The sequence below is a fragment of the Eucyclogobius newberryi genome, unplaced genomic scaffold (genome assembly GCF_026437365.1).
Source record: "Eucyclogobius newberryi isolate DKJ021-1_F unplaced genomic scaffold, fEucNew1.0.hap1 SCAF_19, whole genome shotgun sequence".
Taxonomy (NCBI): Eukaryota; Metazoa; Chordata; class Actinopteri; order Gobiiformes; family Gobiidae; genus Eucyclogobius; species Eucyclogobius newberryi.
In genome coordinates, this window is record NW_027315823.1 from 30,589,095 (window position 1) to 30,603,058 (window position 13,964).

The 13,964-nt window shown below is 66.8% G+C and overlaps 1 protein-coding gene across 1 annotated transcript in view; it reads left to right on the plus strand.

Annotated features, from left to right (window-relative positions):
- The window catches only part of raly (RALY heterogeneous nuclear ribonucleoprotein), a 47,797-nt gene that overhangs the window by 17,341 nt on the left and 16,492 nt on the right, over nucleotides 1-13,964 (plus strand). The gene's annotated exons all lie outside the window — the stretch shown is intronic.

The following is a 13,964-nucleotide window of genomic DNA, read 5'->3' on the forward strand; positions in this document are numbered from 1 at the left end:
TTCACCCCCGTTCCAAAACATTCAAGATGGCGGACCCGGCTCGTGACCCGGCTCGAGACCGAGTGTTTACTTCTGCTCTCGCTTCAGTTTGAACAATCAGGAAAGTCCGCTCTATGATGAACGTGCGTTAGATGCGGTTATACGTGCGTCATCGCGGTTAGATGCTGTTATACGAAGGGCGTCATCGCGATTCAGGAGACATTTTCTGCATTCAGGACGGATAACGCGGAACACGCCTTGTCACTTCTGGGTTTATGTGATTGGTTCTGTCTCTGCTCTAAACTCCGCCCTAGAAATGTAACCGCAGCGGTCGAGCTCCAGACCCACACACAGTTTTGATAAGTAGTTTGCCAAAACATGTTGGGAACGGCTGGTCAGGCAAGGTCTCTCCCGGCGCTATGATCGTTCGGTTAATTACCCTGGTAAGCGATCTGATTATATTTAATTTCTAAATTCATCATAAACAGATCTTGCGGTTCATGTCTGGTGTTCAGCGCTGCTCCGTGCGCACTGGCCATTTCGGACCGGAGCTGCGCGGTGTTTCTGTGCCGGCTTAAACTCATAAAGTACGTTCATTCCAATTGTATTGTGTGTGTGCAATGGGATTGGCTCAAGCCTCCCCTTGTGTGAACCTCTCCGCTCACCACGCTCCTCCACCGCTCACCACACTCCTCCACCGCTCACCACGCTCCTCCACCTCTCCGCTCACCACGCTCCTCCACCGCTCACCACGCTCCTCCACCGCTCACCACGCTCCTCCACCTCTCCGCTCACCACGCTCCTCCACCGCTCACCACGCTCCTCCACCGCTCACCACGCTCCTCCACCGCTCACCACGCTCCTCCACCTCTCACCACGCTCCTCCACCGCTCACCACGCTCCTCCAACGCTCACCACGCTCATCCACCGCACACCTCCACCGCTCACCGCGCTCCTCCACCGCTCACCGCGCTCCTCCACCGCTCACCACGCTCCTCCACCGCTCACCACGCTCCTCCACCTCTCACCACGCTCCTCCACCTCTCATCACGCTCCTCCACCTCTCCGCTCACCACGCTCCTCCACCTCTCACCACGCTCCTCCACCTCTCACCACGCTCCTCCACCTCTCACCACGCTCCTCCACCGCTCACCACGCTCCTCCACCGCTCACCACGCTCCTCCACTTCTCCGCTCACCACGCTCCTCCACCGCTCACCACGCTCCTCCACCGCTCACCACGCTCCTCCACCTCTCTGCTCACCACGCTTCTCCACCGCTCACCACGCTCCTCCACCGCTCACCACGCTCCTCCACCTCTCTGCTCACCATGCTTCTCCACCGCTCACCACGCCCCTCCACCGCTCACCACGCTCCTCCACCGCTCACCATGCTCCTCCACCTCTCCGCTCACCACGCTCCTCCACCGCTCACCACGCTCCTCCACCTCTCCGCTCACCACGCTCCTCCACCGCTCACCACGCTCCTCCACCTCTCCGCTCACCGCGCTCCTCCACCTCTCCGCTCACCACGCTCCTCCACCGCTCACCACGCTCCTCCACCTCTCCGCTCACCACGCTCCTCCACCGCTCACCACGCTCCTCCACCGCTCACCACGCTCCTCCACCGCTCACCACGCTCCTCCACCACTCACCACGCTCCTCCACCTCTCCGCTCACCACGCTCCTCCACCGCTCACCACGCTCCTCCACCTCTCCGCTCACCACGCTTCTCCACCGCTCACCACGCTCCTCCACCGCTCACCACGCTCCTCCACCGCTCACCACGCTCCTCCACCGCTCACCACGCCCCTCCACCGCTCACCACGCTCCTGCTCCACGCTCCTCCACCGCTCACCACGCTCCTCCACCGCTCACAACGCTCCTCCACCTCTCCGCTCACCACGCTCCTCCACCGCTCACCACGCTCCTCCACCTCTCTGCTCACCACGCTCCTCCACCGCTCACCACGCTCCTCCACCTCTCCGCTCACCACGCTTCTCCACCGCTCACCACGCTCCTCCACCGCTCACCACGCTCCTCCACCTCTCCGCTCACCACGCTCCTCCACCGCTCACCACGCTCCTCCACCGCTCACCACGCCCCTCCACCGCTCACCACGCTCCTCCACCGCTCACCACGCTCCTCCACCTCTCCACTCACCACGCTCCTCCACCGCTCACCACGCTCCTCCACCGCTCACCACGCCCCTCCACCTCTCCGCTCACCACGCCCCTCCACCTCTTCGCTCACCACGCTCCTCCACCGCTCACCACGCTCCTCCACCTCTCCGCTCACCACGCTCCTCCACCGCTCACCACGCTCCTCCACCTCTCCGCTCACCACGCTCCTCCACCGCTCACCACGCTCCTCCACTTCTCCGCTCACCAAGCTTCTCCACCGCTCACCACACTCCTCCACCGCTCACCACGTTCCTCCACCTCTCCGCTCACCACGCTCCTCCACCGCTCACCACGCTCCTCCACCGCTCACCACGCTCCTCCACCTCTCCACTCACCACGCACATCCACCGCTCACCACGCTCCTCCACCACTCACCACCTCTCCACTCACCACGCTCCTCCACCTCTCCGCTCACCACGCTCCTCCACCTCTCCGCTCACCACGCTCCTCCACCGCTCACCACGCTCCTCCACCTCTCCACTCACCACGCTCCTCCACCGATCACCACGCTCCTCCACCGCTCACAACGCTCCTCCACCGCTCACCACGCCCCTCCACCTCTCCGCTCACCACGCTCCTCCACCGCTCACCACGCTCCTCCACCTCTCCGCTCACCACGCTCCTCCACCGCTCACCACGCTCCTCCACCTCTCCGCTCACCACGCTCCTCCACCGCTCACCACGCTCCTCCACTTCTCCGCTCACCACGCTTCTCCACCGCTCACCACGCTCCTCCACCGCTCACCACGCTCCTCCACCACTCAACACCTCTCCACTCACCACGCTCCTCCACCTCTCCGCTCACCACGCTCCTCCACCTCTCCGCTCACCACGCTCCTCCACCGCTCACCACGCTCCTCCACCTCTCCACTCACCACGCTCCTCCACCGCTCACCACGCTCCTCCACCGCTCACCACGCTCCTCCACCTCTCATCACGCTCCTCCACCTCTCCGCTCACCACGCTCCTCCACCTCTCACCACGCTCCTCCACCTCTCCGCTCACCACGCTCCTCCACCTCTCACCACGCTCCTCCACCGCTCACCACGCTCCTCCACCGCTCACCACGCTCCTCCACCTCTCCGCTCACCACGCTTCTCCACCGCTCACCACGCTCCTCCACCGCTCACCACGCTCCTCCACCGCTCACCACGCTCCTCCACCTCTCCGCTCACCACGCTCCTCCACCGCTCACCACGCTCCTCCACCGCTCACCACGCCCCTCCACCGCTCACCACGCTCCTCCACCGCTCACCACGCTCCTCCACCTCTCCACTCACCACGCTCCTCCACCGCTCACCACGCTCCTCCACCGCTCACCACGCCCCTCCACCTCTCCGCTCACCACGCTCCTCCACCGCTCACCACGCTCCTCCACCTCTCCGCTCACCACGCTCCTCCACCGCTCACCACGCTCCTCCACTTCTCCGCTCACCACGCTTCTCCACCGCTCACCACGCTCCTCCACCGCTCACCACGTTCCACCACCTCTCCGCTCACCACGCTCCTCCACCGCTCACCACGCTCCTCCACCGCTCACCACGCTCCTCCACCTCTCCACTCACCACGCACCTCCACCGCTCACCACGCTCCTCCACCACTCACCACCTCTCCACTCACCACGCTCCTCCACCTCTCCGCTCACCACGCTCCTCCACCGCTCACCACGCTCCTCCACCTCTCCACTCACCACGCTCCTCCACCGATCACCACGCTCCTCCACCGCTCACCACGCTCCTCCACCGCTCACCACGCCCCTCCACCTCTCCGCTCACCACGCTCCTCCACCGCTCACCACGCTCCTCCACCTCTCCGCTCACCACGCTCCTCCACCGCTCACCACGCTCCTCCACCTCTCCGCTCACCACGCTCCTCCACCGCTCACCACGCTCCTTCACTTCTCCGCTCACCACGCTTCTCCACCGCTCACCACGCTCCTCCACCGCTCACCACGCTCCTCCACCACTCACCACCTCTCCACTCACCACGCTCCTCCACCTCTCCGCTCACCACGCTCCTCCACCTCTCCGCTCACCACGCTCCTCCACCGCTCACCACGCTCCTCCACCTCTCCGCTCACCACGCTCCTCCACCTCTCACCACGCTCCTCCACCTCTCCGCTCACCACGCTCCTCCACCTCTCACCACGCTCCTCCACCGCTCACCATGCTCCTCCACCGCTCACCACGCTCCTCCACTTCTCCGCTCACCACGCTCCTCCACCGCTCACCACGCTCCTCCACCGCTCACCACGCTCCTCCACCTCTCTGCTCACCACGCTTCTCCACCGCTCAGCACGCTCCTCCACCGCTCACCACGCTCCTCCACCTCTCTGCTCACCATGCTTCTCCACCGCTCACCACGCCCCTCCACCGCTCACCACGCTCCTCCACCGCTCACCACGCTCCTCCACCTCTCCGCTCACAACGCTCCTCCACCGCTCACCACGCTCCTCCACCTCTCCGCTCACCACGCTCCTCCACCGCTCACCACGCTCCTCCACCTCTCCGCTCACCGCGCTTCTCCACCGCTCACCACGCTCCTCCACCTCTCCGCTCACCACGCTCCTCCACCGCTCACCACGCTCCTCCACCTCTCCGCTCACCACGCTTCTCCACCGCTCACCACGCTCCTCCACCGCTCACCACGCTCCTCCACCGCTCACCACGCCCCTCCACCGCTCACCACGCTCCTGCTCCACGCTCCTCCACCGCTCACCACGCTCCTCCACCGCTCACAACGCTCCTCCACCTCTCCGCTCACCACGCTCCTCCACCGCTCACCACGCTCCTCCACCTCTCTGCTCACCACGCTCCTCCACCGCTCACCACGCTCCTCCACCTCTCCGCTCACCACGCTTCTCCACCGCTCACCACGCTCCTCCACCGCTCACCACGCTCCTCCACCTCTCCGCTCACCACGCTCCTCCACCGCTCACCACGCTCCTCCACCGCTCACCACGCCCCTCCACCGCTCATCACGCTCCTCCACCGCTCACCACGCTCCTCCACCTCTCCACTCACCACGCTCCTCCACCGATCACCACGCTCCTCCACCGCTCACCACGCTCCTCCACCGCTCACCACGCTCCTCCACCGCTCACCACGCTCCTCCACCTCTCCGCTCACCACGCTCCTCCACCGCTCACCACGCTCCTCCACCTCTCCGCTCACCACGCTCCTCCACCGCTCACCACGCTCCTCCACTTCTCCGCTCACCACGCTTCTCCACCGCTCACCACGCTCCTCCACCGCTCACCACGTTCCTCCACCTCTCCGCTCACCACGCTCCTCCACCGCTCACCACGCTCCTCCACCGCTCACCACGCTCCTCCACCTCTCCACTCACCACGCACCTCCACCGCTCACCACGCTCCTCCACCACTCACCACCTCTCCGCTCACCACGCTCCTCCACCTCTCCTCTCACCACGCTCCTCCACCGCTCACCACGCTCCTCCACCTCTCCACTCACCACGCTCCTCCACCGATCACCACGCTCCTCCACCGCTCACCACGCTCCTCCACCGCTCACCACGCCCCTCCACCTCTCCGCTCACCACGCTTCTCCACCGCTCACCACGCTCCTCCACCGCTCACCACGTTCCTCCACCTCTCCGCTCACCACGCTCCTCCACCGCTCACCACGCTCCTCCACCGCTCACCACGCTCCTCCACCTCTCCACTCACCACGCACATCCACCGCTCACCACGCTCCTCCACCACTCACCACCTCTCCACTCACCACGCTCCTCCACCTCTCCGCTCACCACGCTCCTCCACCTCTCCGCTCACCACGCTCCTCCACCGCTCACCACGCTCCTCCACCTCTCCACTCACCACGCTCCTCCACCGATCACCACGCTCCTCCACCGCTCACCACGCTCCTCCACCGCTCACCACGCCCCTCCACCTCTCCGCTCACCACGCTCCTCCACCTCTCCGCTCACCACGCTCCTCCACCGCTCACCACGCTCCTCCACCTCTCCACTCACCACGCTCCTCCACCGATCACCACGCTCCTCCACCGCTCACAACGCTCCTCCACCGCTCACCACGCCCCTCCACCTCTCCGCTCACCACGCTCCTCCACCGCTCACCACGCTCCTCCACCTCTCCGCTCACCACGCTCCTCCACCGCTCACCACGCTCCTCCACCTCTCCGCTCACCACGCTCCTCCACCGCTCACCACGCTCCTCCACTTCTCCGCTCACCACGCTTCTCCACCGCTCACCACGCTCCTCCACCGCTCACCACGCTCCTCCACCACTCAACACCTCTCCACTCACCACGCTCCTCCACCTCTCCGCTCACCACGCTCCTCCACCTCTCCGCTCACCACGCTCCTCCACCGCTCACCACGCTCCTCCACCTCTCCACTCACCACGCTCCTCCACCGCTCACCACGCTCCTCCACCGCTCACCACGCTCCTCCACCTCTCATCACGCTCCTCCACCTCTCCGCTCACCACGCTCCTCCACCTCTCACCACGCTCCTCCACCTCTCCGCTCACCACGCTCCTCCACCTCTCACCACGCTCCTCCACCGCTCACCACGCTCCTCCACCGCTCACCACGCTCCTCCACCTCTCCGCTCACCACGCTTCTCCACCGCTCACCACGCTCCTCCACCGCTCACCACGCTCCTCCACCTCTCCGCTCACCGCGCTTCTCCACCGCTCACCACGCTCCTCCACCTCTCCGCTCACCACGCTCCTCCACCGCTCACCACGCTCCTCCACCTCTCCGCTCACCACGCTTCTCCACCGCTCACCACGCTCCTCCACCGCTCACCACGCTCCTCCACCGCTCACCACGCCCCTCCACCGCTCACCACGCTCCTGCTCCACGCTCCTCCACCGCTCACCACGCTCCTCCACCGCTCACAACGCTCCTCCACCTCTCCGCTCACCACGCTCCTCCACCGCTCACCACGCTCCTCCACCTCTCTGCTCACCACGCTCCTCCACCGCTCACCACGCTCCTCCACCTCTCCGCTCACCACGCTTCTCCACCGCTCACCACGCTCCTCCACCGCTCACCACGCTCCTCCACCTCTCCGCTCACCACGCTCCTCCACCGCTCACCACGCTCCTCCACCGCTCACCACGCCCCTCCACCGCTCATCACGCTCCTCCACCGCTCACCACGCTCCTCCACCTCTCCACTCACCACGCTCCTCCACCGATCACCACGCTCCTCCACCGCTCACCACGCTCCTCCACCGCTCACCACGCTCCTCCACCGCTCACCACGCTCCTCCACCTCTCCGCTCACCACGCTCCTCCACCGCTCACCACGCTCCTCCACCTCTCCGCTCACCACGCTCCTCCACCGCTCACCACGCTCCTCCACTTCTCCGCTCACCACGCTTCTCCACCGCTCACCACGCTCCTCCACCGCTCACCACGTTCCTCCACCTCTCCGCTCACCACGCTCCTCCACCGCTCACCACGCTCCTCCACCGCTCACCACGCTCCTCCACCTCTCCACTCACCACGCACCTCCACCGCTCACCACGCTCCTCCACCACTCACCACCTCTCCGCTCACCACGCTCCTCCACCTCTCCTCTCACCACGCTCCTCCACCGCTCACCACGCTCCTCCACCTCTCCACTCACCACGCTCCTCCACCGATCACCACGCTCCTCCACCGCTCACCACGCTCCTCCACCGCTCACCACGCCCCTCCACCTCTCCGCTCACCACGCTTCTCCACCGCTCACCACGCTCCTCCACCGCTCACCACGTTCCTCCACCTCTCCGCTCACCACGCTCCTCCACCGCTCACCACGCTCCTCCACCGCTCACCACGCTCCTCCACCTCTCCACTCACCACGCACATCCACCGCTCACCACGCTCCTCCACCACTCACCACCTCTCCACTCACCACGCTCCTCCACCTCTCCGCTCACCACGCTCCTCCACCTCTCCGCTCACCACGCTCCTCCACCGCTCACCACGCTACTCCACCTCTCCACTCACCACGCTCCTCCACCGATCACCACGCTCCTCCACCGCTCACCACGCTCCTCCACCGCTCACCACGCCCCTCCACCTCTCCGCTCACCACGCTCCTCCACCTCTCCGCTCACCACGCTCCTCCACCGCTCACCACGCTCCTCCACCTCTCCACTCACCACGCTCCTCCACCGATCACCACGCTCCTCCACCGCTCACAACGCTCCTCCACCGCTCACCACGCCCCTCCACCTCTCCGCTCACCACGCTCCTCCACCGCTCACCACGCTCCTCCACCTCTCCGCTCACCACGCTCCTCCACCGCTCACCACGCTCCTCCACCTCTCCGCTCACCACGCTCCTCCACCGCTCACCACGCTCCTCCACTTCTCCGCTCACCACGCTTCTCCACCGCTCACCACGCTCCTCCACCGCTCACCACGCTCCTCCACCACTCAACACCTCTCCACTCACCACGCTCCTCCACCTCTCCGCTCACCACGCTCCTCCACCTCTCCGCTCACCACGCTCCTCCACCGCTCACCACGCTCCTCCACCTCTCCACTCACCACGCTCCTCCACCGCTCACCACGCTCCTCCACCGCTCACCACGCTCCTCCACCTCTCATCACGCTCCTCCACCTCTCCGCTCACCACGCTCCTCCACCTCTCACCACGCTCCTCCACCTCTCCGCTCACCACGCTCCTCCACCTCTCACCACGCTCCTCCACCGCTCACCACGCTCCTCCACCGCTCACCACGCTCCTCCACCTCTCCGCTCACCACGCTTCTCCACCGCTCACCACGCTCCTCCACCGCTCACCACGCTCCTCCACCGCTCACCACGCTCCTCCACCTCTCCGCTCACCACGCTCCTCCACCGCTCACCACGCTCCTCCACCGCTCACCACGCCCCTCCACCGCTCACCACGCTCCTCCACCGCTCACCACGCTCCTCCACCTCTCCACTCACCACGCTCCTCCACCGCTCACCACGCTCCTCCACCGCTCACCACGCCCCTCCACCTCTCCGCTCACCACGCTCCTCCACCGCTCACCACGCTCCTCCACCTCTCCGCTCACCACGCTCCTCCACCGCTCACCACGCTCCTCCACTTCTCCGCTCACCACGCTTCTCCACCGCTCACCACGCTCCTCCACCGCTCACCACGTTCCACCACCTCTCCGCTCACCACGCTCCTCCACCGCTCACCACGCTCCTCCACCGCTCACCACGCTCCTCCACCTCTCCACTCACCACGCACCTCCACCGCTCACCACGCTCCTCCACCACTCACCACCTCTCCACTCACCACGCTCCTCCACCTCTCCGCTCACCACGCTCCTCCACCGCTCACCACGCTCCTCCACCTCTCCACTCACCACGCTCCTCCACCGATCACCACGCTCCTCCACCGCTCACCACGCTCCTCCACCGCTCACCACGCCCCTCCACCTCTCCGCTCACCACGCTCCTCCACCGCTCACCACGCTCCTCCACCTCTCCGCTCACCACGCTCCTCCACCGCTCACCACGCTCCTCCACCTCTCCGCTCACCACGCTCCTCCACCGCTCACCACGCTCCTTCACTTCTCCGCTCACCACGCTTCTCCACCGCTCACCACGCTCCTCCACCGCTCACCACGCTCCTCCACCACTCACCACCTCTCCACTCACCACGCTCCTCCACCTCTCCGCTCACCACGCTCCTCCACCTCTCCGCTCACCACGCTCCTCCACCGCTCACCACGCTCCTCCACCTCTCCGCTCACCACGCTCCTCCACCTCTCACCACGCTCCTCCACCTCTCCGCTCACCACGCTCCTCCACCTCTCACCACGCTCCTCCACCGCTCACCATGCTCCTCCACCGCTCACCACGCTCCTCCACTTCTCCGCTCACCACGCTCCTCCACCGCTCACCACGCTCCTCCACCGCTCACCACGCTCCTCCACCTCTCTGCTCACCACGCTTCTCCACCGCTCAGCACGCTCCTCCACCGCTCACCACGCTCCTCCACCTCTCTGCTCACCATGCTTCTCCACCGCTCACCACGCCCCTCCACCGCTCACCACGCTCCTCCACCGCTCACCACGCTCCTCCACCTCTCCGCTCACAACGCTCCTCCACCGCTCACCACGCTCCTCCACCTCTCCGCTCACCACGCTCCTCCACCGCTCACCACGCTCCTCCACCTCTCCGCTCACCGCGCTTCTCCACCGCTCACCACGCTCCTCCACCTCTCCGCTCACCACGCTCCTCCACCGCTCACCACGCTCCTCCACCTCTCCGCTCACCACGCTTCTCCACCGCTCACCACGCTCCTCCACCGCTCACCACGCTCCTCCACCGCTCACCACGCCCCTCCACCGCTCACCACGCTCCTGCTCCACGCTCCTCCACCGCTCACCACGCTCCTCCACCGCTCACAACGCTCCTCCACCTCTCCGCTCACCACGCTCCTCCACCGCTCACCACGCTCCTCCACCTCTCTGCTCACCACGCTCCTCCACCGCTCACCACGCTCCTCCACCTCTCCGCTCACCACGCTTCTCCACCGCTCACCACGCTCCTCCACCGCTCACCACGCTCCTCCACCTCTCCGCTCACCACGCTCCTCCACCGCTCACCACGCTCCTCCACCGCTCACCACGCCCCTCCACCGCTCATCACGCTCCTCCACCGCTCACCACGCTCCTCCACCTCTCCACTCACCACGCTCCTCCACCGATCACCACGCTCCTCCACCGCTCACCACGCTCCTCCACCGCTCACCACGCTCCTCCACCGCTCACCACGCTCCTCCACCTCTCCGCTCACCACGCTCCTCCACCGCTCACCACGCTCCTCCACCTCTCCGCTCACCACGCTCCTCCACCGCTCACCACGCTCCTCCACTTCTCCGCTCACCACGCTTCTCCACCGCTCACCACGCTCCTCCACCGCTCACCACGTTCCTCCACCTCTCCGCTCACCACGCTCCTCCACCGCTCACCACGCTCCTCCACCGCTCACCACGCTCCTCCACCTCTCCACTCACCACGCACCTCCACCGCTCACCACGCTCCTCCACCACTCACCACCTCTCCGCTCACCACGCTCCTCCACCTCTCCTCTCACCACGCTCCTCCACCGCTCACCACGCTCCTCCACCTCTCCACTCACCACGCTCCTCCACCGATCACCACGCTCCTCCACCGCTCACCACGCTCCTCCACCGCTCACCACGCCCCTCCACCTCTCCGCTCACCACGCTTCTCCACCGCTCACCACGCTCCTCCACCGCTCACCACGTTCCTCCACCTCTCCGCTCACCACGCTCCTCCACCGCTCACCACGCTCCTCCACCGCTCACCACGCTCCTCCACCTCTCCACTCACCACGCACATCCACCGCTCACCACGCTCCTCCACCACTCACCACCTCTCCACTCACCACGCTCCTCCACCTCTCCGCTCACCACGCTCCTCCACCTCTCCGCTCACCACGCTCCTCCACCGCTCACCACGCTCCTCCACCTCTCCACTCACCACGCTCCTCCACCGATCACCACGCTCCTCCACCGCTCACCACGCTCCTCCACCGCTCACCACGCCCCTCCACCTCTCCGCTCACCACGCTCCTCCACCGCTCACCACGCTCCTCCACCTCTCCGCTCACCACGCTCCTCCACCGCTCACCACGCTCCTCCACCTCTCCGCTCACCACGCTCCTCCACCGCTCACCACGCTCCTCCACTTCTCCGCTCACCACGCTTCTCCACCGCTCACCACGCTCCTCCACCGCTCACCACGCTCCTCCACCACTCAACACCTCTCCACTCACCACGCTCCTCCACCTCTCCGCTCACCACGCTCCTCCACCTCTCCGCTCACCACGCTCCTCCACCGCTCACCACGCTCCTCCACCTCTCCACTCACCACGCTCCTCCACCGCTCACCACGCTCCTCCACCGCTCACCACGCTCCTCCACCTCTCATCACGCTCCTCCACCTCTCCGCTCACCACGCTCCTCCACCTCTCACCACGCTCCTCCACCGCTCACCACGCTCCTCCACCACTCAACACCTCTCCACTCACCACGCTCCTCCACCTCTCCGCTCACCACGCTCCTCCACCTCTCCGCTCACCACGCTCCTCCACCGCTCACCACGCTCCTCCACCTCTCCACTCACCACGCTCCTCCACCGCTCACCACGCTCCTCCACCGCTCACCACGCTCCTCCACCTGTCATCACGCTCCTCCACCTCTCCGCTCACCACGCTCCTCCACCTCTCACCACGCTCCTCCACCTCTCCGCTCACCACGCTCCTCCACCTCTCACCACGCTCCTCCACCGCTCACCACGCTCCTCCACCGCTCACCACGCTCCTCCACCTCTCCGCTCACCACGCTTCTCCACCGCTCACCACGCTCCTCCACCGCTCACCACGCTCCTCCACCGCTCACCACGCTCCTCCACCTCTCCGCTCACCACGCTCCTCCACCGCTCACCACGCTCCTCCACCGCTCACCACGCCCCTCCACCGCTCACCACGCTCCTCCACCGCTCACCACGCTCCTCCACCTCTCCACTCACCACGCTCCTCCACCGCTCACCACGCTCCTCCACCGCTCACCACGCCCCTCCACCTCTCCGCTCACCACGCTCCTCCACCGCTCACCACGCTCCTCCACCTCTCCGCTCACCACGCTCCTCCACCGCTCACCACGCTCCTCCACTTCTCCGCTCACCACGCTTCTCCACCGCTCACCACGCTCCTCCACCGCTCACCACGTTCCACCACCTCTCCGCTCACCACGCTCCTCCACCGCTCACCACGCTCCTCCACCGCTCACCACGCTCCTCCACCTCTCCACTCACCACGCACCTCCACCGCTCACCACGCTCCTCCACCACTCACCACCTCTCCACTCACCACGCTCCTCCACCTCTCCGCTCACCACGCTCCTCCACCGCTCACCACGCTCCTCCACCTCTCCACTCACCACGCTCCTCCACCGATCACCACGCTCCTCCACCGCTCACCACGCTCCTCCACCGCTCACCACGCCCCTCCACCTCTCCGCTCACCACGCTCCTCCACCGCTCACCACGCTCCTCCACCTCTCCGCTCACCACGCTCCTCCACCGCTCACCACGCTCCTCCACCTCTCCGCTCACCACGCTCCTCCACCGCTCACCACGCTCCTCCACTTCTCCGCTCACCACGCTTCTCCACCGCTCACCACGCTCCTCCACCGCTCACCACGCTCCTCCACCACTCACCACCTCTCCACTCACCACGCTCCTCCACCTCTCCGCTCACCACGTTCCTCCACCTCTCCGCTCACCACGCTCCTCCACCGCTCACCACGCTCCTCCACCTCTCCGCTCACCACGCTCCTCCACCTCTCACCACGCTCCTCCACCTCTCCGCTCACCACGCTCCTCCACCTCTCACCACGCTCCTCCACCGCTCACCATGCTCCTCCACCGCTCACCACGCTCCTCCACTTCTCCGCTCACCACGCTCCTCCACCGCTCACCACGCTCCTCCACCGCTCACCACGCTCCTCCACCTCTCTGCTCACCACGCTTCTCCACCGCTCAGCACGCTCCTCCACCGCTCACCACGCTCCTCCACCTCTCTGCTCACCATGCTTCTCCACCGCTCACCACGCCCCTCCACCGCTCACCACGCTCCTCCACCGCTCACCACGCTCCTCCACCTCTCCGCTCACAACGCTCCTCCACCGCTCACCACGCTCCTCCACCTCTCCGCTCACCACGCTCCTCCACCGCTCACCACGCTCCTCCACCTCTCCGCTCACCGCGCTTCTACACCGCTCACCACGC